Source organism: Anas acuta, chromosome 6 (assembly GCF_963932015.1).
Source record: "Anas acuta chromosome 6, bAnaAcu1.1, whole genome shotgun sequence".
Lineage (NCBI taxonomy): Eukaryota > Metazoa > Chordata > Aves > Anseriformes > Anatidae > Anas > Anas acuta.
The window spans coordinates 13517333-13543511 of record NC_088984.1 but is presented as its reverse complement, the minus strand read 5'-3'; the positions used below and the strand labels follow the sequence as shown (position 1 = coordinate 13543511).

General features: G+C 40.1%; 2 protein-coding genes across 7 annotated transcripts in view; one reads left to right on the top strand and one right to left on the bottom strand.

The window, feature by feature from the left end:
• RALB (RAS like proto-oncogene B) overlaps positions 1 to 7997 on the bottom strand; it is a 43927-nt gene extending 35930 nt beyond the window's left edge. For both annotated transcript variants that reach the window (XM_068687456.1, XM_068687454.1), the window contains exon 1: positions 7846 to 7997. The gene's annotated coding sequence lies outside the window, so the exon portion shown is untranslated. The remainder of the gene's footprint in view (positions 1 to 7845) is intronic.
• The window catches only part of LOC137858956 (rab9 effector protein with kelch motifs-like), a 35303-nt gene continuing 13234 nt past the window's right edge, over positions 4111 to 26179 (top strand). The window contains exons 1-2 of one of the 5 annotated variants that reach the window (XM_068687446.1): positions 22018 to 22514; positions 23438 to 23553. The gene's annotated coding sequence lies outside the window, so the exon portion shown is untranslated. The other 4 variants (XM_068687448.1, XM_068687449.1, XM_068687447.1 and 1 more) reach the window with 4 other exon arrangements.

Here is a 26179-nt window from a genome sequence, read left to right as displayed (position 1 = left end):
AATGGTTTCAACTTGTTTTTAAGTCAGAGCTTTCCATTTTTGTAATTCATACGTAGGTCGTGTTAAAATTAAACGGATGTTTTATAATTCTTCCCACTGGCTTTTAGTCTTTGGATTCACTCAGAAAGGGGCCTGTTCCCACTAGTAGGAGAGCTTTGCTATCAACTCCAAGGACGGCAATTTCTCTTCTGTCCCCATCACCACTATGCTTCCTCTGCTGAAGGAAAATAAGACTCAGAATCTGCTGGATAGATTCACTTGAATAAAAAGTCTGCAGGAAAAAAAAACACATGATCTACAATATCTACAGATCCTGTAGCTTGTATGCATACAGAATCCAAAGTTAATGTAATTATTTCCTTAATTACTAGAAACTCATAATTCCTGCAGTTATGCAAGGAAACTTTGAGTACATGCATCACACGTAGATGGCCAAAGAAAAGAAAGACAAATAAAATACAAAGAATACAAATACAAAGAAATGTGTTGTCATATGTACCATCTCAGTGAGTGATACCTACAGCAACATGACGTGTATTAATGGTGTAGTCGAGCCCCAGAGGCTACATATGAGTCAGATCCCAGTGTAAGGATAGGCCACTGAGAAGACAATCAATAGCAGCTCAAGACTGTGATTTCTTACCTCCTATGATCCTATGACACATTTACACTGGCTTCCTCTTGCTATTCCTTTCTTTGGGACAAGGCAGCAGCTTGCTCCTTGTAGTTTCCACAGAAAAGGTGGTTCAGGCCAGACAGCAGATCCCGCAGACCAGATTTGGCCAGTGGGCTGCATGTTGAGCCATGCTGGCGCAGAATTTTTAAAAGCGATCAGTGTTAGCCTGACAGCATCCACTGTCAGTGCTGTGAGTTTGGCTGGTTGTAAGAGCTTTTGGAAACTACTGTCCTTATCTGGCCATGAAGACTCTTGCTCTACCCTTGATCTTTGTGCACACCTTCTCTCTGCAGTAGTACACTCTGCTCACAGCAGGCCTACACAATCCTATCTCTACAATCACAGACACCGGGCAGCATTATAAAGGAAACTGTCATCACCCAAGAATTTAACATGCAGCTTATGGCTTTTGGAGTCATCAATCCTTACTGGAAATGAACAAAGACCAGCATGAGAAAGCTTAAGAATTACATTGAACTCCTGTTTCTGACAATGGTAGCCAGTTTCATTTATCCTCTGTTACCTCATTTGTAGTTATGACTCCTCTCCTTTCTGGAACAGAAACCTAGAGGTCAAAGCACAGGATTAGGAGTTGGGTAACTTAATTGCAGCCTTAATGCTAGTTCCTGTGTACTGTGGCACTGTGGAGGTGGTTGCACAGCATTAGGAAGGAAAGAATTCTGCATTACAGTGCTGAGGTGGGAAAAGTACCGCTCAATTGAAATTCGTGCTATGGTTCAGGTTTAATGAGAAAAATATTATATTCTAAATGTTCCTGTCAATTGGGAATGCACCTTGTTTGTAAGGCTACAAGAGTAGAGGGAATGTCCATCATTCAACTTTAAAGGGCAGTTTTTGAGTAAAAACAGCCAAGGTTTTGACTGGCTGACACTGAAACAACCAGGACTGAAAGAAGCTGGAAATTAGATCACAGTAGCAGCAAAAATAGATGACAGAGCAGAGCTTTGAAAAGTCCCTCAGAGGGAAAGCTTTGGGACAGAAAGGAAGTGTGAGGAATGGAGGGTGCTGCTCATTAAGGGGAGGAGATAGGAAACAATGATGCTATTGTGGCAGTGGAGCTGATGAAGGTCAGAGAAGATAAACTCTGCTTTGCCTGGTTGCAAAACACTCATGCAACGTTGGGAATTTTTAGTGAAACAAAGAGTTAGGCCAAGGGACATTGTGGCCAGGGAGTGTGGTGTATTTGTGTGAATTGTAATCTACAGTGATTTCATTTTTCAAGTGAAAAGCAGTGCCTTCAGCAACTTTATGCAGAGCATATCTGGTTTATATCTACATCATATCTGAAGAATTAGCTATAAACCTGAAGATCTGGAAAAAAAAATCTGTCCTAGCTCTAGTAGCTGGAGAAATCACCGCTGGACATGGAACAGGCAGCAAGGCTATCAGGGCTAGCTCTCAGGAAGAGATACAAAGCTGAATACTTCCACCCTTGAATACAGGCTTCTGTGAGCCCCCAGTTGAAGAACCATGCCCAGTTTTTAACTGGACATTAGAGACAAAAGACTGAAGGGCACAGGACCATAGCTGGGTCTTGTGGAAGTAATGGGGACAAGTCCTAACGGGGCCACCATATTAACTTGCTTATGCAGAAGTTGCTTATAGGAACCTATCTCCTAGGAAACAGTAAGTATTTGTCTGAATTAACATTCTTTACCTAGCACTAGATGTATAGAATGTGCCTGGGTTCGCTGCTGTTTAGACTTCCCTCCTTTAGCATTCCTACAGCTTGCCAGAAAGTCTGCTTCTGCAGAAGCATAGGTTAATTAAACACATCCGCCCATTAGAGCAAGGAGAGAACATTACAGTCTGGCCCAGAGCTACCTTCTTCAGCTGTCAGCACTGAAAGACACTTGGAACCACAAGTTAGTCCTCAAGCAAAACTAGTTTCAGCAGAAACTGCTTGTTTTAATGAACACAGCAGTCCTTCCCCATATGTACAGTTTGAGCTTGTACTTGCCTCGCTGCACCGAGTTCCAGCAAGAAACGTACCAGTGGTATTTTGCAAGTTGCACGATCCAAGATATTTGGATCTTTACAGTGCCATGATTAACACATAATGAGGAATGTTGGAAAAAAAAAAATGTACCTTTTCTGCATTGCTAACTCCACCTTTTCTAATTAATACAATTTAAGGTAACTGATACAGGATTTTTTCCGTCATTTGTGACATTCCTTAGCTTTGTACCTCTCACTGTGCTTGCACAATAGAATTAAACTGGTCGACACCCTCATCCTGCATTTCTTTTCACTTTCAGTACCATTTGCTGGTTGTAATGTGTAAGCAACATACTACCACAAATACTTTCTCAGTTCTCCAAATCACATGTACATAATAATATAATTATTGTATTAACCCTTCAGAGTACCTGTCTGTCTGTACCTCAGTTTCCTTCCTGCTGTCTTATAGGGAATGAAGGAAGACAACACGTACCTTTCACAAACATTTACTGTTGCCATGTGTACAATCCCCACCACTGCAAAGAACTGACATTCCTAAAATGTTTCCTTTCTGTGCTGAATCAACGGCAGAAAGCTGTGATAGGCCTATTAACGAGCAATAACTAGTAATGAGATTACTGAAGTAGGCAGGACACATGGAGGTTTTCACTGAGAGGAGATTCTTAAATAAATGTAACAGTTAAAATATGATGTCCATTTAATCATTTAGACTGACTGCTCTCTTCAACAGTAGAGGAAGCAAGCCCAAAATTCAAGGCCCATCTTTGACAGAGCTCTTCTCAAATGAGATAATATATTATACATCGTCCATTCTCATTCAGATTATCTACAAGCTGATCCATCCTTCACTCCTACTAACTGAACAGTTGCTGCAGAAAATGATTCTCTGCCCATGAACTGTATGTGTATTCATTTAATTTCAACTGTTTTATTTCATTTTGATGAGACACACAGACCACAAAACTTATTTCTATTCCCACCCTGGAAGAAAACACCTAAGCACACTGTAATTTCAAACCTTATTTTTACCAAATATTAACCTACTCTTGATTAAAATTTGCAGCTTCTTGAGCATTATTACCATCACATTTAGCTGGTTAGTCATAATCATAGGAACTGTCAATAAAAGGGGACATGAGCGAATAGCCACGGGAATGTTTTCAATTGTTTGCATTGCTTTCTCGGGTTTGGTTTCAAAGTCTGTGAAGTCTCATCTCCTGTCCAACTTGTCCAATTTGACAATTCAGACAATTGTCCAACTTGACAATTCAGACAATTCATGCCTGGCTTTCAACAACCCCTTGGAAAGGCAGCACCTCTAAGACCTGATAGATAGGTGCTGACACAGTGCTCCTGCAAACTGCTGCTCGCATGGCATCAGGCTGTTTTCTGAAGTCTGTGAGGAAAACACCTTTTTCTCTAACAGAAACTGAAAGCAAAGCCGGAGCAACACTAACGACACCAATGACAGCTGGCCACTGATGACAGAGCCATAGTGACAAGAAAAAAATATGCTTTTTAAAGAGAAGATAAACCCAAAATGAAAACAACATGACCCTGGAGAGGAGATGGGATGGCCTTTTGGAACATGTCCCCAGGACTCGCTACCTGGAACCGTCTGCGTAACCCCCAGTTCAGCAGGCAAGATGTGACTCTCATTTCTTTGCAAGTACAACATGTTACATTACTTTGGGTTGTTTCTATAAATACAGCATGCCAAAGCTTATTTAATGATTTTACCACCTAGGAGTGTTATTTGCAGTCAGTAATGAAGCAGTTGAAATTTTAAGGTATTTTGTTGTTAAATTGCAATGAAGTTGGAAAGGCTGCTTGCCCAGATTCCCCTTTCATTACATATGGTAGAAGTCCTTACAGAAATCTAGGAGCTGGCTACAGCCTTGTGCTGCTTGTCTCACATGTAGCAAAAATATTATATGACACAAAGCATTATATAAGCCTGTGTAACAGACAGCTATGTTAAATCCAGGTTTAATAGGGAACAATGTATGGTAATGCTACTGCTCTGTTTCCTCTCCTGAGCCTCTCTCTATCTTCTGCCTATGTACATATTTTCTGGGCCGTTTATTCTTCCCTGTAATGAATAATATTATTTAACAGGTAAGATAATGAGTACTGGAAAAAAATATTTATGTCCCATGAACCCAAACAAAAACATGGAGTGCACTCAAAAAACTATAAAGCTGTTGGAGCATGACATTAGCCTGAACACAGGAACTATTTGTTTAAACAAGTTTTCAAGGTTTGTACATCTTTATGTACCAGTTTATCCTGAGATGATACAGCATATCGTTCAGAATTGCATGTCTAAGCAGATATTTCTTAAGATGCAATTTCTTTGTGCTTCAGGCTACATTTTCATTTAGTCATGACAGCGTAACAAGCAGTTTACCTCTTGCATTCTGTGGGGCAATAACTTTACTGTGCTCCATTTAGTAAAGCTATGGATATTAAGTGCAACTGCTGTTGACAGTATGAAAAAAGAGTATTGCTACATTGATGTGAAAGAGATTGTCGTGAGTTTTAAATGTGTTCCTTATCCTTATCCTTTTTTTCTTTTTTTTTTCTTTTTCTTCCGGAGATCTGTTTGAGTATATTTTTCAAGTTCAAGATTACTGTAAGCAAAATGTATGCAGATGCTACCTGAAGCTATATCTGAAAAGGAAAAACTAAAAAAAGTCCTAAGCATGAAAAAATTTTGCAAATATTTCAGCTGCTTATGTGAAATAAAACATGATAATCTAACACAGAATTGAGAAGAAGTATTTTAATAATTTAAGGAGTTTTCTCAACTTTAGAGTTGTCTGGTTTGATGATTAAAATACAGAGCAAGGAACCAGAAGACATAACCTCTATTTTCAGTGTTAGCACTGACTCACTGTGTGATATTAAGTCACTTAATTTAACTGTCTCACTCTCCATCTCACCTGCAAAATGAGGGAACCTACCTCACAAGTTCTAAGTGAGATTAATTAATTAAACGTTTGCTGCACGCCTAAAAGTTCTTGGATGTAAGGTGGTGGAAAATTTATTATTAAACATATATAAACAGGATACAAGTGCAGAGCTGGGTGGTTTCTATAAAGGAAGCCCATTTCTCTTTCATCTCTGAATTTTTTACGCATGACAACAAAATAATTAACTACAGGAAAAACTGTGGGTGAAGCCCTTGAAAAGAGTTTATAAATTGAATATAAAAAAACATAGCCACAAACTAGACACTGACTAAACTATAACTAAGAAAAAAAAAATACATGATTCCATCTTCAATAGGGCTCAAAATTAAAGACAAAGGTGACTTCTATGATCCAGAAGTAAATTTACATCTAATGACAGTGAAAGGCAGCAGATTTAAATGTGGAGAAAGGAAATAATGTTTCTTAAAGAAAAGACATTGTTATTAAACTCACTGCCATACGTTGTTGGAATGAAGATCACAGTGAATTCAAGAAACAAACATTTATATGGAAATATGAATATTCATTGTGATATTTTACAAAATGAAAGAGTTAAAAAACACCTGTGTTGTAGAGCACAAGTTAATTGTTGGCTGATAAGCATTAAGAGAATCTGCTGGGAAGCTCTTTGAACAGCTGAACACCCCGGGTTTACCTGCAGCTGTGCCAGAGCACCTAGAACAGGTCACTGGGGAGGTAAACCTCTGGAGCCAGTGGGCCAGTGGCCACATCTCATTCAGCCACAACAGCGCTCTGTCAGCTGGGCCACACAGTTCACCTTCTACTCAACATTGCTACGTTGAGAAAAAGGCAGGTTTGTTCTGTCGCAAAATTAACTATGTCAGCAACAGAAGAGGGTCCAGCAACTTTTAACTAAAGAGGATTTTCTGCCTTCCGTGCTCTCAGTGGCAAGCTCACAATGCAGTTGAGATAACACAAAGCAACAATTTTTACTGACATTGTTCTGTGGCCTTATAAGCTGATCAAAACCACAGGAGGCAAAGGAGAAATGGATAAAGTAGTGGGATCAATGACACATTCAAAGGTTACCTGCTTCCTGGACGATTACTTGCACCCAAGATTGTTTGAGGAAAGGATGCAACTCATCTGCACTTTTCTGAAGCCTGTTATTGTTATCTTGTATATTCATAAGCATCACTGCTGCTTTCTGCTGGTCCCACTCAAACAGAGCTAGGCCTTTACACGAACCATGACTGTGAACTTTTTACAAAGTTTTGGCATGCTGCTGGTGTGTGTTACTCTGGCAGGGGCACATGCACAGGAAAAATCATGTGCTCTGTCCCCTTAAAAGCAGTCTTCTAGGTTAAGAAACAATTTAAATTATACCATTTAGTAAATATAAATGCAAGTGGATTGTTAACCTTCATTGTAACATTTTTTACGCTGTGAATTCCAGAACATGCTAAGCTATTCATCTACTATAAATGTAATTCTAAATATATATTTGATACAGCTGATACATTTCTACCCAGTTAGCATTGCAGAGACATCCGGACAAAACCTTAGGCCCTCCACCAAGAATGGCAAGACCTTTCCATTCAGCCCTTCTTTCCCTTTTCATTAGAGAGCTAAAAGACCAAGATGGAGAAGTACAGAAGTAACAACAGCAAGGGTTATGTAGTTATATTAAAAGGAAACAATGACTCACTGTTAATATGTTTACTTGGCCTGTATGCTTCAGGATGAGTGAATATTAGTATAGAAATCTAGTTCTTTTATTCTCTTTTTATTTAGCTTATTACTAGCTCGTACTACTGCCTTGGTTAAGTCAAACAAGACTAAGAATAAACAAGAGGTGCTTGTCACCCAGCATTACCACAATGCCACGTGCTCACTCCGAGCTGCTTGTGTATACATTTTAGCAGCTGTTTTTTCCTGTCTGTCCACAGCAAATGGGTAGGTTGCCTCACAGAGTACGTGCGCCTTGTCCTTTTCCTGCACCCAGCCCATATCTGTAACCCTCTCTCTGCAGCCTGAGAGCCTTCCCCATTGCTGCTATCCCTCTCCTCACCCCAGCTGGGCCAGGGAGCTCCTTTTTCTTCTCACCTCAGTGACAGAAAATGAAAGCAAGTTCTCCTTTCACATGTATTTCTGTCACTGGCTGCGCACACGTATAAATACATAGGCGATCTTTCTTCAGTGCCACATTACAAGCTAGAGAGATCATCTGGTTTCTTAGCTGATACTCACTGTGCTTAAGGAGGGTGTTCGTCCTAGAGCAGCAGTTTCTCAGGAGCGCGAATCAGGCAGGCAGGCACGGGATGGCAGGGGCAGCTCCACTCCCGTTTCCAGACCAATTCACCCGGTGACTGTGGCTGGACTCCTCCTAGTGCCTCACAGAGCTGCAAGAAAAGGGAAGGGCTCAGGATATGATATCATGCGCTCGTTCTGAAAACAAGGAAACTGTTGTAGATGATTGAAAAAGTAACAGCTTCAAAATTCCTCAATGGCCAATAACAGAGAATTCCTTTCCTGCTTCGCCTTCCCAACCCTCTTCAAAGACCTTTTCACTAAATAAAAGTGACAAATTTAGGAAACAATATTTACCTCATGACTAGGAACAGCTGAAGAGCTGTATTAGAGCTGAGCCATCTCAGAGCATTGTTGTGTTCCCTGTCGCGGCCCGTTTGTCTGTGCGTACACCGTATCTCAAGCTCTGACCTTGCTGCCCAGAAAGATACACTCAGGCAAACACACATTGCCAGCTCCCTGCAGCCACAGCTGGGTTTGCATAAGCAGCAAGGACTCCCAATCATCCACTCCTTGGCAGTACCCAGACCTGTTTATTGCCCTTTCCAGTGAAAGTAATATCGTCTAAAGAACCTAAGTGACTTAGGAATCCAATTAATATTTTCTAAAGCAATGTAAGCAAACAGGCTTGTAAATCTCCTGGAAAGTCAATGTGATTTTGTGCAGATTTGTTAGGTTAAGTTTTACTCCCTAGATTTCTTTCTACTTGCAAGCCTACTTTAGAAATAATAATCCATTTGCAGGCCTATATTATTATAAATTTATTCCACAGACCATCATTTATGGTCTTTAAAAAAGACATTAGTAAACACTTGAAGCAAAGCAGATGTCTGAACTCAACACAATTGTTCCTAACCTGAATTTATCTTTGCAGTATGCTGTTTCTCTTTCAGATGTGAAGAAGCACCTGTGTGCCTAAAAGCTTATCTGTTGTTTTTTTTTTGTTTGTTTGTTTGTTTTGGTTTTGTTTTGATTTTGTTTTGTTTTTGTTTTTTCCAACTTTATCAATTGGACTATTAGAGGAGACACATTTTTCTCTCAAGTAGCCAGGATATTTTTATTTCTGTTGTAATTTCATAAAACACTATCAGAAGAAAATTTGCTACAGCCTTCAAGCACAAAACATTTTTATGTAGTTGGGAATTGCTAAGTACTCTGCAACGGCACTGTGCTTGCCTTTCAGATTTCTTTTTTGTGTTAAGAAGTTCCCATGATTTTTTTCATGTAATTCATCCCAGATTCAGCATTAAGACCACCCATGAGTGATATATTGTAGTTTACTGTCATTTTCAAGCTCCTGTATTGGCCTTTGGCTTAATGGCTTGGGTTTGGGGGAACCTTACCATATTAAAGCAGTTTAATGATTTGGCATTTTGTATTTCAGTATTTGTCAGACAAATCCTTCTACCGTGCTGTGCAACAGGGTGTTGCTCTTTCAGCTCTATTGTTTGAACAGAAATATTTTGCTGCCGGATTTCTTGTTCCATTTGTGTGCTTTGTTAGTGGACTTTCAATTTCAGGAATTTGTTCTGTCTAGGAGCATAGTGGAAGAAGAATACTTTGTAATATTCATAATATTTATTAAACAGATGATAGTATTATCAATGCTTGTTTATCCAGTGGTGATGTGTTGCCTAAATAAACCTTTTAAAAGCAGTAGCAGTGAAATAAACAGGAACACAGAACCATTATCTTCATAAAGACTCCAGGGGCTTTTCTAATTGCTGGTATTTCTGATTAATCGCCTTTAGTCATTCTGTGTAGTGAAGGACATTGGAAATTGCACAGACATAAGAAATTGTGTGGTTGCGGGGTGTGATTTAAAATCACTAATACATTTAATTTTGTAGAGTTTAAGAAGTCCCCTCTCAAAAGCTGGGATACAGTTTACATTACATTTCTACAGGAAACATAACAGGTGGTAGCTTGGAATGTTCCAGCCGAGGATATTCACAAGACAACACACATTAGTAACAAAGCCTTGAGTCCAGGCAGATGAAGCAAGCCTGAAGTAACCACAGGCATGTTGATGCTGATTCTCTTCTTGGTTCTCCACTGATTTTAACATTTATCTGACTTCATCCTGAATTACTTCAGTGCAAGCGAGATGAAAAGCAGACCAGTTCTGCATGGCTCTGGTTTGTTTTGTGGTATTCCTTTTTTTCTCTTGCCAGAAGACCATCTTTCTTAGATTCTTGCTTCCTCTCCCTATTTTCCTTCAATTTAGAATTACTGAATCATTAAATAATTTTGATTAGAAGGAACCTCTGGAGATCATCTGGTCCTTTCCCTACATGAAACAAGGCTAACTTCAAAGTTAGGTCAGGCAGCATAGGACTTTGTCCAGTCTGGGTAGAAATTCCAGTTTCACAGAGCGTTCCCTTTGAGGGTTCAGCCACCCTCACAGTGAAGTCCATATGGAGGGTAGCTCATGTTACTCTGTGCATTTATAAGACTGTGTATGCTCCCCCACATTAGCATAAAGGTACCTGATAGAGAACCTGGATAGAGACGTAGCTTGGGAAGGAGGTGGGGGGAAACTACAATATGTGGAAATGAGGGAGGGGGAAAAAAAAATAAAAAATTAGTTTTACAGAAAGCAGGAGGAGATCAAGTGTTGAGTAGAATGAAAAGGGATCATGGCAGGAAGAAAACAATGGCATGTTTTACAGGGCAGGGAAGGTTGTGTGTGGGAGGATAACTTAGGTGATCAGAAGGCAGCAGGACCATAACTGAACTGGTCACCACCTCCAGATTTGGGTACCTGTCACATCCCTAAATACATTTCCAAAAGTGTTTCATAGCTAAAAATACCTTGACAGTTCTGGCATGAAGTTGATTACAGGTGCTTGCAGATCATTTTGCTTACTTAGGTTGCCTGTGCAATTTCAGTGGGATAGGACGCTTCATGTTTAAGATATTGCGGACATTTTGGTCGTCTACTGAGTTCTGTTCCAGAGAAGTTGCCTTTTGGTAGCAAGTGGTACAGGTCCTGCAGCATACAAGCACAGACACACCTGATATTTGTACTTTGGGTTATGTCTATAGACAACTCCAGTTTAGATCACAATTAATCCTCTGAGAGGTCTCTTGACTGAAAGGTGCTTTACAAACATATGCTAAGATTATTCCTCATGACATACATTGAGATTGTTTCTCATGACAACGCCAAGGAGTCGGAGCAGTCATGAGAAATTTTAGTTGAGTACTATGATGTATAAATCATTTTCCAACACTAATAAAAAGGAAAAACAGAAATTGAAGAAGAATTACTTTTCCTTTGCCGATTACTTCATTGCTCAGGAAAAAATCAGTATGACTGTTAAAATTGCTTTCACGTGTCCAAAAGCAACGCTAGCTGCAACTGCCTTTTGCAGCAGCATTAAGCAAAGAGGAATATGGATACATGAAAAGAGGGAAAAGATCTTTAAGATGGGTGGGATGAGTTTGTCTTCCTAAGAACTAAAGTCTAGGTGATTAAGAATGCAAAATCATTTTTAGTGATGTAAACATGTTAACTGATGAATCCTCACAATACTGTTTTGAAGCAGGGAAGGCTTATGCCTTGTTTTGACAGACAGAGAAACACGGACAGAAAAGGCTAAGTTCTTACCAGGATCCTTGCCAGCATCTTTCAAAGTAATTTCCAAGGAAGATCTTCCCCTGCAGAAATCTGGTAGCTACAGACATCTCTCCAACTTTGCCTCTGGTGCTATGGGAGAACAGAGAGGGTCATAGTTATTAATGCTATTGGCTTGGCCTTTTTTGGAGCTTGGACTGGATTATAACCTGAACAGAGAACAAGCAGAAACAACCTTTTCTATATGATGACTCAACTTGCTAGGGGAGGATTAGTCAAAGGAAATTTGTGTCTGTCTGTACTAGTTAGAAATATGTACCCATCAATGCGTAAGTCAAAGCAACGCAAACTCAAAGCTGTGTAGGGCAACAGGAGTGGAAACCTGAGTTGAACAGTCATAGCTTTTTTGCTGTTGGCACTCCACCATCAACAGAAGTAAAAGGAGAGGAATCCCAGGCTGATTTCCAGCACTGTAAGAGACCCTAGGCCTGAAGGATGTCAGGTATTGAATCTCACCTCTCCCATTTGCCATTTTCACTCAGTCTGTGCAAGGCATACTCCAAACTGTCCCCAACATACACTCTCTTTTTCCTTAATCTTGGGTCAGTACAGGGTTGCTGATTTTTCCTAGAACTTTTCACAAAAGAAATCCAGGCTAAACCTTATGTAACTTTAGATTCATTTTTTACTGCCCTGTTAATTAGTGAAGTGGTCGGGTGGTAACCAGAACCTCACAGTAGCAAAAGTGAGCAAAGATTTAAGAAGTAGTTACCTTCCCATTCAATAAATATTCATTAAAATGCCAGCTGACTTCTTTTTTTTTTCACTCTGGTAATTGACCCCACTTGTGTCAGGTACTTCACATGGTCAGGCCTACTTCAGCTTTGCCATTGCTTCTTAGAAGTGTCTGGAATAGAAAGACTTGATTATTTGTCGGCTAAAATAAATTCAGTTAATTTTTCCCTAATACTGATAAATGTAGCCTGAATGTTGTCAGCAATAGGGTTTGGCTATATCTGTGTTCACACAGCATTTGGAAGAGGCCCAAACAACAAAATCTTTCTGGAAGCTCTCTTCATTGGAACTTCTCTGTACAACAAAGTATTGTTGGGAAAAAAAGTGGAGATAAGTGGGACCTCAGCAGTGTAACTGTTCATTCTGGTGTGCCTAGAACTTCAGGAGTTTAAAACTATGAATTCTATCATGATAATAAAGGTTGCTAACAACTCTGTCTGGAGAAGTGCCTTCATTAATCTTTATAATGCAGGGACTATCATATACTCTGTATGTTCGCAACTTGTTAATCCTAGGTTTATAAAGTCCCTGCTTCCAGTGTGCCTTGATGAACCCATAAACTTTGCAAATTCAACCCCACACAACATCAGCCTAAACCACTGGACCCAATCTCTGGGTACCAAGCTCCTAACACAATCTTAACAGTGTTTAGATAACTATTCCTATATAACTGTAAAGACACATAGGTGGGCTGAGAATCCATCAGCATAGGATGTGGGCCTGGAACTGGTGAATCAGAATGGGAGAACCCCCTGCTTGCTTATTCGTGGTTTTCTCAGTTTTACCAAGGCCTACAAGTTTCTACTTTGGCCCATTCAGAGTGAAAAGGGAAGAAAAAAGCCAATACCAAAACCACTTGTGTAGCAAAGGATTTTCTTTATCACCAACCTTAAAAAAAAACCTCTCAAGTTACACATCTTTGCAAAATAGCAAGTCATTTGTCTTTTCTCAGTCTGATCACACTCCTATGGCTTCCAAGTTTTATCAGTATCTCAGGTGAGATAGAATGCCTCCTGTTGCTCTCTCCAGATTACTTAATATTTGACAATGATTTGCTCTCATTTATGGAGAAGACTCCCTTTTTATATGTAGACTGCTTCCTTTTGTCATCTACTCCAGCCAAAATCCTCCAACTCCTTCTGTGTAAATTAAATTAGTCATTTTGTGGGGCTGGGGTAGGAGTGAGAGATATTTGGAGATAATAGCCTTTGACTGCTAGGTGTTGAAAACGTTAGTTGGTCCAGGAAAGGTCAAGAACTGTCCCTGGACTGTGCCGTATAATAGTTGACATATAGCATAGTATAATAATATAATAGTTGACTGACATGGTTGGGGTCAATCTGGACTTTCAGTACGCAATACAAAATACAGAATGGCAAACCTAATATAAACAGGCTCACAATACAAAAAGAGCTTACAATTTGATGTCGATACTCTTGCTTCTATGATATGTATCTCATCTTTTGCAACAATAGCTATATTTTATACCAAATAGTTATTGGTTAGGATAAGAAGAAAGGACGGAGAGAAAAACATGATTCAGACTGGGTTACTTGCTAAAGAAAATAATTATTTAAATATTAAAATATGGAAAGCATTGTACAGAAGGGGAAGTGCTCCATTTAACTGCTCTTTGCAGTTATTTTTAGTCATTGTAAGTTATCAGGTATCACTTGGTCTAATTAATTGCATCCTGAATTACCATGCATAAAATAAATGTGTTCACTTGGGGAAAAAAGAACAAAGAAGAAAAAATGCATAAAGGCTGTGTTCTGTGATTTGCCTCTGTTTATTATCCATCCCTCCTGTACCCCAGCTTCTCCTAATGAATGAAAATATTCAGTCTTCCTGAAAATAGGTAGTAAATACTTTTTAACCTATGTAAGCTTCAGTCTGATCACTTTTTCACAAGTGGACGGAAACACAAGACTAAAATTCATTACAGATTATCCTAGTCTAAGTTGAAGTAATTTCATATATTCAAACTTCACTTCAACCCCTTGGAAAGCCTTCAATATTCACTGAATTGTCTGCTTTGCACAACAATGCAGCTTTTTGAGTTTATCATCTTCATTTGCTATATTCCATTGAGCCACTAGATGTCCCTCGTTCCTACATAAAGCTGGAGAAATGAGAAAATCATAATTAATCAGAAAGACTAAGTTGGAACTCAAGCTGAGTAGAAGCATTAACAGTAGGTAGGATTTTGCTGTAATTAACACTGGTTCTTAATAAACTCGGAGTGTGCCTGGGAATTCCAAACACTGATGTGCCAAGCACACAACCCTATTCGTGTTTGGACAAAGTGCATGTAGGCTAAATACAAAAATGGGGTGAGGCTGAAGAGAACAGATGAAGATGACTTTGAACAAAATAGGCTACAACCCCCTGGATCACAAATTACACAGGGTCATTCCATTCCCGACTATTCATTGACAACAGCATTTTCCATATCCATGTGTTATTACAGCCTTTTCTTGCTATTTGTAAAATAAAATGACACAGTCTTGGCAGTTAGACTAGATCTTACTTAATCAAAGAATGCATTTGACTGTAGCCTAGTTGGGGTATGGGTGGGCCACACCACTGTGTCCTTGTAGATAATAACAGAGCAGCTGGGGAATGGCCACTTCAGTATCAGACCATGAGCGTTGGGCAGTGCATAATGGACACAATAATGATAATGACATTTGCCACTAGTGTTGTATCAAAGCAAAGTCAATCTCTGCTCTGAAGGAGACAAAATGTTTCACCAAGTAAATAGTATCAGGAAGCTGCCTGTAACTGCCCACAGGCTGTACAACTCCCTTTCCCCTTCCTGCACTCTATCAGCCTTAAGCAAGTTTCCTCTGTGCACACAGGCATGACCCCATGAGTTAATTTGTACCATCAGCACTATGGGAGACCCCGCCACAGAAAGTGCTGCATCTCTAAATCCATTCTGAATACTCTTCCTCCGATTAGGACTCACTTCCTTAGTAGTTTAATTTCATGGACTAGAAGAGAAACATCACACAGACAAAACCTGAAAAAACCCTACCTCCCAACTAGTTTTGCTTTTCAGTCATGTGAGTGGTGGCAAATCACATCTGTAGAAGAAATAGGGCTCTTGTGGCCAAAAGCACTGCCATTTTGCCTCACCAAAATGCTTGTGGCAGAAGGTCACAGCATTTCTTGTCCCAGTTCTCTTTGAGATTGCACCTGAAAAATAAGGCTGCTGCCATTTTTCAGTCAGGATACAGAGGGGCCTGCCATCTCGTGCTACCAGTTTCCTAATGACTGGGTGATACAGATTGTCCCTGGCAATTAAATATCAGATCATGGCACATGCCTTCAGCATTAGTTATGCTTTTAATGTCTGAGGATTTCAGGGTGAGCCTAATCATCTAAGTGCCTTTACAAGTCTTGGTTCAGTTCTTAAAGATGAAGGGGGAAATTGTACAGTTCTCAATGACATGTTTGTCCAAGGCATTGTCAAAGCCCAAAGAGCTGAAAATGTAATAACTAATTCCTACACAAAATACTTATGGCCTTCTCTACTTCAGGTCTTTGAACTTACCTTGTACTTCCCTCAGCTATCCTCAGCCTGACTCCACTGGAGCGAGCAGTTGTTGAAGGCCCAGTGTGTACAACGCACCAGCCACTTCTGACTCTGCAACCACTGCATTGCCTGCAGCTGCTCGGATGAGAGTTCCGACAATCTAGCGATTAATATACTGCATATTGGTGACCAGCTTGCCCTACGCCATCTACCAGTGATATTAGAGCCAAATTCAAAGCCCAGTGACCATCAGTGTGAGATTTTAACACAGTTTTGAATGGGATTTGTATCAGATTGTTATTCCCAATGATAAACCATTACCAGACTGATAATCTTACAGTCCCAAACAATCCTTGATGCTCTTTCTAGTGCTTAATAGCTCTGCTCTTACCAGTTATTTAACTTAGTCTGAAGCTAAATGTTGGTTTTTTTGTTTGTTTGTTTTGGTAGACTGATATGTACATTAACAGAGAATTTTTGCCCCTCTTTACTCTCATTGCTAGCCATCTTTTTAATAAGAAACTGAGAACTCAGAAATTGAGAGAACACACTGACCTATTGAGCTGATTTCACTCTTCGGCATAGCTGACAGGAAAACGGCTGCCTGAGCTCAGGCTTTCAGGAAGGGAAAAACAGATGTTTCTTGGCTGCATTTAACAGATGTTATTCCAGTTTGCAACAACATTTTAAGATGCAGATCCCAAGAGTATATGCATTTCCAAGGTATTGGAAGAATGAAAACGTGGAAATTTCTTGCAAGTCCTAAAAAGTAGTGCCAAGCACCCTTTTTTTTTTTTCCCTCCCAAATGAATTTTTCCAGCTTTAGCATTCCTGTGGTTGATACATACACCAGAACATGCAGTGGTGCTTACATGCATTAAATAACCAAATTGGGTAGATTAGCACTGCCACATACTTAGCATGTTACCTTGGGAAAATCACTTGATCTCTCTGGATCTCAGTCCTTCATTTGTTCTACCTGGAGCTTGTAAGCTCTCTATGTCTCTCTCAACTACCAGAATCTACAATATCTAGTGCAAAGAGACCATAATAAAAACCTAGCCCTGGATTATTACCATAAAACAATTAAAAAAAAAAAAAAAAGTTATCTACCAGCTACTCAATAGATGGAAACAGCATATAAAAGAAAGTGGGTGAGGCATGAGTTCTTTATGGGGGAAATTGCAGATCATCCCATCAACTGTGGATGCTGCAAGTCCCAGAATAAAGTTGAGGGATGGAAGGGCAGAAGTGTGGGAAGACAAGAGTTTCCAGCCTGTTCTCTGAACAGATTCAGGTTGAGTTGTTCAACCAAAAAAGCCAATCTTAATTTAGAGCATCTTCCCAGAGTAACCAGATTATGCTAGGGCCATGATGACCTCTGGAATAAGACAAAACTAGGGAGGATAGGAAAGGTGTCCTTCAACACGCCTGCCCTGAACCTGCCAGGTTTGCCTCTGAGTACATTTAGCACAGGTACAGGAGCTCTCCTACCAAGCACCACAGAATTAGTGTGGTATTATTCCCATGCTACAAATAGAGATTTAAATTGACAGCATATGTGTGATAACCAAAAATATAAGTTAAAGATCCCAAGTCTGTGGAACTGTGCATTTCCCAAGAATAAACCTTAGCCCCTATTTACATGATTGCCTTCTTCCAGTTATGTGAAGTAAATCACAAGAGCTCGCTGTGATAAAACACTCTGAGCACTTCCTTCCCTGGCTGAAACCAGATATATACTTACCAACCCCAAAATAGAAAATGGTTCAACTTATGTTAAACCCTAGCTTTTTCATTGGTTTTAGAGTAGGCGAAGATGGAGAAGGCAACCTCGCTGAAAGAGTTCTTGACTTACCAGATATTGCTGATATTCAGAGTACTGTACAGATTCAGTTTTGGGAGAAGCGAGGCTCATTACAGGACCAACAGAAAAGAAGCAGAACAGATTTCATGAAGATATTTCCCTGATGTTCAAATGTATTTACAGAAATTTCCTGGTATTCTCCCATACCCTTCATTGATACATAACACATGTACAGGAAAAGTTAAGCCAAATATGTTATCTTTATCAAAGAGTTCTTGTGGACATGATTCAATTTCACCAGAGATCTGAGATAATCATGACTTGTAAATTTAGTCCAAAATTGATTTATTTTCAGAAAACTAGATTTTTTTGGGGGGGAAAAAAAAAAACACTTTCATAGAATTATGTAAAAATAATTGAGTCATTTTCCAACTATTTCAAAATAAAAGTCTAATATTTAGCATTCAGACCATTCTTCAAACACTTTGAACATAGAGACTAGGCATTTTAAAACTAAAACTTCAAATGTTGACTTTTGAAATGAAGATAGCTTATTGTTTTGCAACCAGTCATAAAATAATTGTCTTGTATCTTTATAGACTGGTGTGTATGAAATAGCAGGTTTAAGAGTAAAAAACACTGGCAGGTAAAAGCATAAGGGTTGATTATTAGATTTTAGTGTAGTCTGTTAGTCTGTAACAGAAGAACTGAAGCTGGGTGCCCTTGGTCTTTCATGACCACAGCCTCTATGCCTGCTCCTTGCATTTAAGTTTCATAAATTGTTCAAAACTTTATTGATAGAATTAATAGCCAAAATACTGCTTCACAACATCTGTTTCGTATTCTTCTCCCAGTTACACTGGTGCAACTCTAAATTAAACTGAATGCCTTATGTGAAGTCACTCCAAATTTATGATGGCATACAGGAGAGTGAACTCAGTTCTTTGACTTTAAAAGATGTCTGTATTTGCAGCCAAATAAAATCACAAATGCTTATATACTGTATGGCACAAGAGTGCCATCCAGCGGATGTTCCTAAATGTGAATTCTTGGGAGAAATCCCCATAGAGTTGACTAGTAAGTGGCGTGGGTTATATGTACTAATGTGGTAGCTGCACATCCAAACTACCAGCTAGCTATTGCTGGACTGAGGTAAGCACTTCTATTAAAAATTAGTAATTTGAAGTAGATCGTTGCTTGCCTGAATTTAGGAACGTGCTGAAGACAGAGGTTCCTGGACTGGCTACCATCATCTCTACACACACTGCATTGCAGCTAAAAAACTGCCACTTTTCAACCCTTTCTGACAGCATGGCATTACCCAATTCTGATCAGTGCTAATCTGAGTATCCCGGTACTGAGCTTCATCACCGCCTGTAGTATGTCCTGTGCAGGGTCACAATGAGAGTGATCAAGCTTTGCATCTGGGTTCAGGTGAATACTTTTGTACGCAGACATCAATGTGACTGCTGATACCTCTGATCTGCAAATAATGGGCCCTGAACTCAGACCTTCCACCTCCTGGATAAATGCTTCACCCACTGCAGTATAACACAAAAATGTCTTTTTAGAAGGAATGGGCTCAGTTGCATTTGTTAAGACTCAGTCCCACTGGCATACATTAGAGGGGTTTGAAGTTTACCTCTTGAACTGAGCCACTCTGGGGACACGCATGGAGCAACACATAGGTTTTAGCTCCTGTTTGAGATATGAGCGCATGCCAAGCTGCTCAGTCCTGTTGAACTGATCCAGATCTGGGTACTTGCAGAGAGGCTCTCTATAGCCAAGTAGCTTACCTAAAAAAATGTAAGGTGGCTTAGGAATTTAGGCATGATGCAAGGTCATACACAGCTCACTGGGGTTTTTCACCATCTCTGTTTTAGATTTAGGAGCTCAAATTCTGACCTGAGCCCTTGGGTTTTGGACTTGGCCTGTAGCCAATAAAATAAATTCTGGTTAAAAAAAAATAAGAATGTATTTCATGCCAATTTTACTGATCTGCCTTATTCCCTGTCTCACCCACCCCCCATCCATAATGTTTCCCTTTGTAGTTAACTGTATCTCTTGCAATGCAGATGCATATGAAAGATTATGAATGATTCATGGATTTGTTTGGCCTGATTGCCCACAGATTAAATCATTTTGTACAATGCTCCTGTTAGTGCTCTGTATTCATCTAAACAGAAATTAAATTATCTGGGGATCTGAGGTAACCATTGCAGATAATACTTGCAAGACAGAGAGCTCATCCCAACAAGTAGCCATGTCTGCAATGGTCTCCTCAAGAGATGTAGAAATAGAAGGAAAAATACTTTCATTTCTGGGTATAATTCCCCTTTGATGCATCTCTGGCACTAATATTTGAGATCAGATACCAAAGATTCAACTTGCTCCCTTAGGCAATACAGCAATTGAATGTCTCCCTTTAAACTCTGCAAGAGACCAGTGGGCAGCTTATAAAGAACTTGATCATTTACCATGATTTCCATGGTTTTCCACTTGAGGACGTTTTACTCTGTTTAAGAATGATCAGGTATACACTAAAATAGTTAAAAATGAATGATTTTACCTAGAACTGGCTTAGATCAAGTAGTCACATTCAAAATTATCTGAAATATTAAGGAGTGTGCAAAAGAAATTCTGCACAAATATTTTACATAGAAGAACAAACACTTGAATGCTGACAATGAGATTCACTCTTTAGGACTAAAATTAATGTAATTTTACCTGTGATTTTAGCATGGTACAATTGCTTTGAGACTGTGAGATACCAGTAAACCAGCTCTCTGTATGCTTTGTAGTGATCCTCATATTATAGATATGTAGAAAAATGAAACAAACTGCCATTTATGTTTCTTAGTTCCACAATAGTTGGAAGAAGAAGAAGAAAGAAAAAAGAAAAAAAAAAAGCCCACCCACACAACTCAGACATTTTCAAATACATCTCATCCCTTTCTGCTAATTAAACCCATGCCCACAATTCAAACTTTAAGAAAAACATGTCAAGTCCCCCGTTTCAAAACAAAGCAGAACTTAAAGGCTTATGAGCAGAAACAGATACTATTTGGTGTCACTGGGACTATGACCAGTTTCCTTGCATTTGTCCTGTAACAAATGCCCAATTTTCAGGTGAGCTGCCCTCTCCCAGATAAGATTTTATTGCTGGCTCCTTTCCGCTTTATCTGTTCGGAATGCAAGTGCCCTGACATTGCAACAGGCTGCAGTGGGCAGCTGCAGTGACAGGATTAACGCTGACCTGTTTTTCAAATAAAGCACTGGAGCAAAGGTGGAACACACAGAAAATTAGTTTCCATTTTCTGAAGATTTTTTTTAAGGCTTACCATTTAGGAAATAACAACACTGATGGGGGGGAATACTAAATTTAAGGGTGAGGCCAAGCAGAGCCCCGATACTTTCCAGGTCAATCAGACTACTGTAGAAAGAAAAAGGGCAGCTGGCACAACACATCCGGCCAGGGCACTCACAGACCTCAAAGGATGAGCTGAAGCAAAGTAACAGAGCTGCTCGCGTTCTGCAGCAACTGAGCAGACACATAAGGATCTGCCACCTTCTGTTGCTAGTGAGGACGATATAATGACGGAAATAATTAGTTAATCTTTCGTTTAAATAAAGCATTGGGGGAAAATGCTAAAAATAAACACTGATTCATTCCTTGTCAAGGAAGTTTCTCCTGTCAATTATCACATTGTTACTGCTGTTTTTAATCTAGTCAGATGGTGAGATTGGCAAATCCCTTCTGCAGGGGCTTCTGGGTGTTATTTTGTAGAGAATCTTGCTTGAAGGACTGATTACTGCTTTTATGGGAGCCAGTGGGAGTTTGGCCACAGTCCTTCACGCATGTTAATTTGAGGGACTTCCAAATGTTAGCTAATGATCTCAGACTTCTTTTTATGAAAGATGTGTGGGTTTGTTTTGGGGTTTGTTTTTTTGTTTTGTTTTGTTTTTAATCCCTAGCAGGAGGCAATTAAGAGGCTCTGGGGAAAGTTCTGCACTGAAGCTCTGGTCCGGCCTCTCCACAACTCCAGAAGAACTAGCATAAAAAAAAAATAAAAATAAAAATCAGCAGCATACATTACCACCATACTGGCACATACTGTAAATTTTAATTGAAGATGCTCATATTATTCATCTAGCCCAGGCCACGTGCTTTGCATTGCTCTGGGCTGGGTGTATTTATTGGCCTCCACTTATAACTTGAAAAAACAATTACACGTGTAATATTTTTTTTCCAGGCACAATACTAATGAAGAAGCAGTAGCCTCGCCCCAAAGCAGGAAAACACGTCAATGTAGAAAATAGAGGCACATGTGGGCGGGGGAGTTTCAATCCCGATTGTTTTGCGAAGCCTCACGTAGCTGTAAAGGAGAAACAGAGAGCAAAATAAATAAAGGGAAAGAAGAAACCATGGAGGCTGCAGCAGCCACGCAGGACGCCAAGGCCACAAGCCCAAGCAAGCAGCGGGACCGCGGCTCCGCGGCAAGCTCGCAGAGAGGATCTGGGGCTAAAGGCTGACTTAAAAGGGCTTGGAAGCGCATACAAAAACAAACAAAGAACAAAAATAATACAACATAAACCCCAAAACTCCGTCCCCAGCTGTGCTGGGAACAGCCACCAAGTGCCGTGCCCCCCTGCTGACGGGGCCCGGCCCAGCCCTCACCGCCCCCCCTGAGATGGCGGCCGCCGGCCCCCGGCCCGCACCCCCGGGCCGCGCAGGCCTGAGCTGGGCCGCGCCTCCCGCCCGCCCCCCGGCTGCGGCTCCCGGCCCGGCCGGAGGCGAGGGAGAGCCCCGGGGGCTGCGGGCAGAGCCGGGGGCAGGCGGCGGGGAGCCCCTTCCCCTGCCCCTTCCTCGCTGCGCCGAGGCCGCGGTGAGTAGCGCTGCCCCCGGGCCGCGGGCGGTGCGGGAAGGGCGAGGGAAGCAGCGGCGGGGCTGCGGGCAGGCTCCCCCCACAGCCCTTTTCCAAAAAAAAATAAAACCCTAAAGCGGCAAAAACGCCAAGCGCAAGACAAAGAAATGCAAGCATCCGAAGGCCGAGCCAGAGCGGGTCTGGCTTGGGATGAATGCTGGACCACGGTAGCTGGGAGTGAGGGGTTCTCAGAAAGGCAGGCTCCGGTCAAAAATGGGCCCTGTCATTCTGCGGCTGAATATGAAAACAGCTTGCAAAACATTTTTTTCAGGCTTCTAACAAAAGAGTTGGGTCCTTCTTTTACCCTGGTATCTAGGCTACATTGTGCAGGCTCATGCGTATCACTGGTTTTGTTCACATGAGTAATTCCATTTGAATTTGGGCTGTCAACGTGCGTGTGTAAAGTTACTCATATGCTTTCTGTCTTCTTTATATATTGAAATTATGTGGGTTTGTATTTTTTCCATTTGCTGGTGCAGCCCAGTAGCTGTTGGCATCAAGGTTATTGTGAGGCAGCACAGTCATTACCCTTTGCCTGCCTGACACCATTTATTTTTCACTGACAGGCTGAAATCTAACTATTCCTCTGAACGCAACCTATTCCAGCTATGCAATCGTATCATCTGTCTTCATGCAGCCATCTCTCACCTGAGTGTTTAATTTATTTTCCCTATAAAGGATCCTTTTTGCACTGACAGGCTCTCCAGTTGTGCCATCTGATTCTTTTTCACGAAGAAGTCATGAAGTCTTTCATGACTTTTCCCATACTGTATCATCTAAATTCGTTCCGATTCAGACATGATATCTGGATGTTTTAAGATTTGCCAGCTGGAACATTTTATTATTCTCATTGCCAAATGCCCTCTCTTTTCTCTTTTTTTCAGGTTACAGCTTCTGCCATTCTCACAACCTTGTGCATCTTCTCTACCCCTTTCTCCATGCTTGTCTAAGGGCCAAATGTCTTTGGAACAGGAAAAGCACATTGTCTGCCTTCCACGAAGTATGTTATTTAGTTGAGAATGTTGCTGAGTGTTACATTAGGCTTTCTTTTCCTCAGTTAGGGAATATAAACAATAAGCAAATACAATTCAGTGCAGGTATTTTAGTAATAAAGTTGATTGCTTTTCATTGATACAGTCAGCTGTAACATATCTACCACAACACACTAATTCATGCCTGAGGAGTGAAGGCACACTGGGCAGCCACTGTCAACCACATTCTCCCTAACTTCGAAAATTTTGTGTTTTAGTGCAAAGTAGAGTCTCCTGTAGGAAATGCAGTACTTAGAAGCTGCTTCAGTGGCAGTCCGTGAGCTGTCAAAAAGATGCATTTAGTCACACCTAAGTGCATACAGATGTATTACCTGGAATCTCCTGGTCATCTACCTGCTCTGTCTTGAAGAAATCCAACCAGTAAGTTTCATAAAGCTCTTGTGAAATCCCACAATTCCAGCAACATCGAAAACTGCTCTTTCTGAGGGATGGGGGTGATGACCCATGTACTGGAATGACCTATTTCCAGTGGTAAGATTACAGATTGCTTCCAAGGAAAGGGCAGAAGGCCAAACACATATTAGACTGCCCTGTGAACACGGTGGGAGTTTCTCATTTCTGTCAGCTTAAAGTGTGAGAAGCAGGAACTGTATTTTCTCCCTCTGCCATATTTAGAATGAGAAAAATTACCTGTTTTTATCAGCTGACATCCAAAGGACCATCTTGCTGTCATGACATCTATCCCAGTTACCTGGTGAGACCAAGAGAGAACGAGTTCTTGCCATGCCTATGCTTGGATTTGACAACACAACCTTAAATAACATCTGAAAAGCAGATAAGATTTCTGAAATAAATATTCCCTTAAGGTCCAAAACCAAATAAAACCCATATGTAATCACATTCATTATCAGCATAAGCTTTTGATCAGGTGTGACAGGTGCACTGGATTTATCTTTGCTTAATGTGTTGTATTTGTGCTATCTACAGATGCCTATTTCAGGAAGCTCTTTCCCAGAAACTTAACTCAAAATTGTGTTGTGGTTAAATTGTTATTTGCAGTTTTGGGAAATCAGAATAAACAGATTACCTGGGGAGATATACTATATAGTCAAAACTATACATTCTATTTTTTATTTATATAAAAATCAGATTTTAATTTATTTCACAAAATAAACCATGAAAGTGGGGTAGTATAGATGTACTTATTTTTTTGTCTGCACCATAAGATTTATTTCAATAGAGTGAAAAAGGTGATTTCCTGGTTCATATACTATAGGTGTTTAGAAAGATGTAGCAATCCCAGAAACATTTTAGTGTACTGAATTTATTTTTTTCCAGAAACCACCCCCTCATCTATTTCCCAAATATCGTAGAAATATTTACAGTATTACACCAAACCAAGTTGTATTTGTTTACTTAAAAATACAAAATATATCTAGCACATAGAAAATACAGCTGGATATATTTATACTTCTCTATTAATACATTGTTAGATTAATTACGATTTAAGAACTTAGTTCATAATAGGGAGTAGTGCTACACACTAATGAGCATAACAGATTTCTTCTGGAAAAATACAGAAAGATCAATAATGTCAATTTGCAAAAGAAAACAAAATCTGCACTTCTGAAATCAGAGCTTGAACATTAATGTGATCTGAATAAGAAGCATGATACCTTACCTGCAGCGTTCCGGGAGCGGGCAGGCAGCTGTTAACGAGGACAGATGATCAACACCCTCATCTGCTGTACAGTAAAGGTGCCAATGCAGGACTCTACATTCCAGAAGTGGCGGTTACATACATTAAGTTTGCAGTATATAGAAACTGTAATTACACATGACTATTTCAGAATAGTTGCCTCCTTTCAAATACATCTTCACTACAGAAAGCATTCAGAAGCACTGAAAAATAACAATGATAATGCTTAGCTTGTAAACTTAATTGCAAAAATTCAAGTAACAGCTATTTAACATAAAAGTCCTTCAGATTTTTAACATAAAAACCTTTCAGATTTTCTCTAAATTTTCGGTAGGTTCACCTTCAGCTTTATAAAGACAACAGGGGTGTTAGTGCTTTACCTGACAGTACCTGGCACTTCTCTGAACCCTTAGATCAGAGGGGAGCCGTGCATCCTGCTACGATTTTTGTGCTGCTTTCCAAATCCTTTCTGTTTGTCATCTTCCCCCTGTAAGAAGAAACAACAGTTTCCATCTCCTTCCCTTTGTCTTGGCTACTTCAGTCATAAGCTCAGTCATGCAGTAACCGTCTTTACAACATGTAGCAAAGCAAGACCCTTATTTCAATTCTGAATGTAATTAATATGGAAATATTACTGGTATTCTACATTCCCAGAGCCATCCTGGACCTGTGGAAGTTCTGAAACTGGGCAGCTTTGAAAATTAGTTTCTGTATTAATAAACAAATAAGTAATGGAGACAACATGACTTGAAATTAAAGTAACAAAATAGCAAACCTTGAGATATTGAAATTCATCACACCTGTTAAGGCAATAGAATTAAATCTGATATACAGAAAAAAAAAAAAGGCTGCCATCCAAGCTATACAAAACAAAGAAAAGTGTTTCTGTTTTTAAAAGTAGAGTCTCACAACTGCCTTGCAAATTTTTGGTCAAA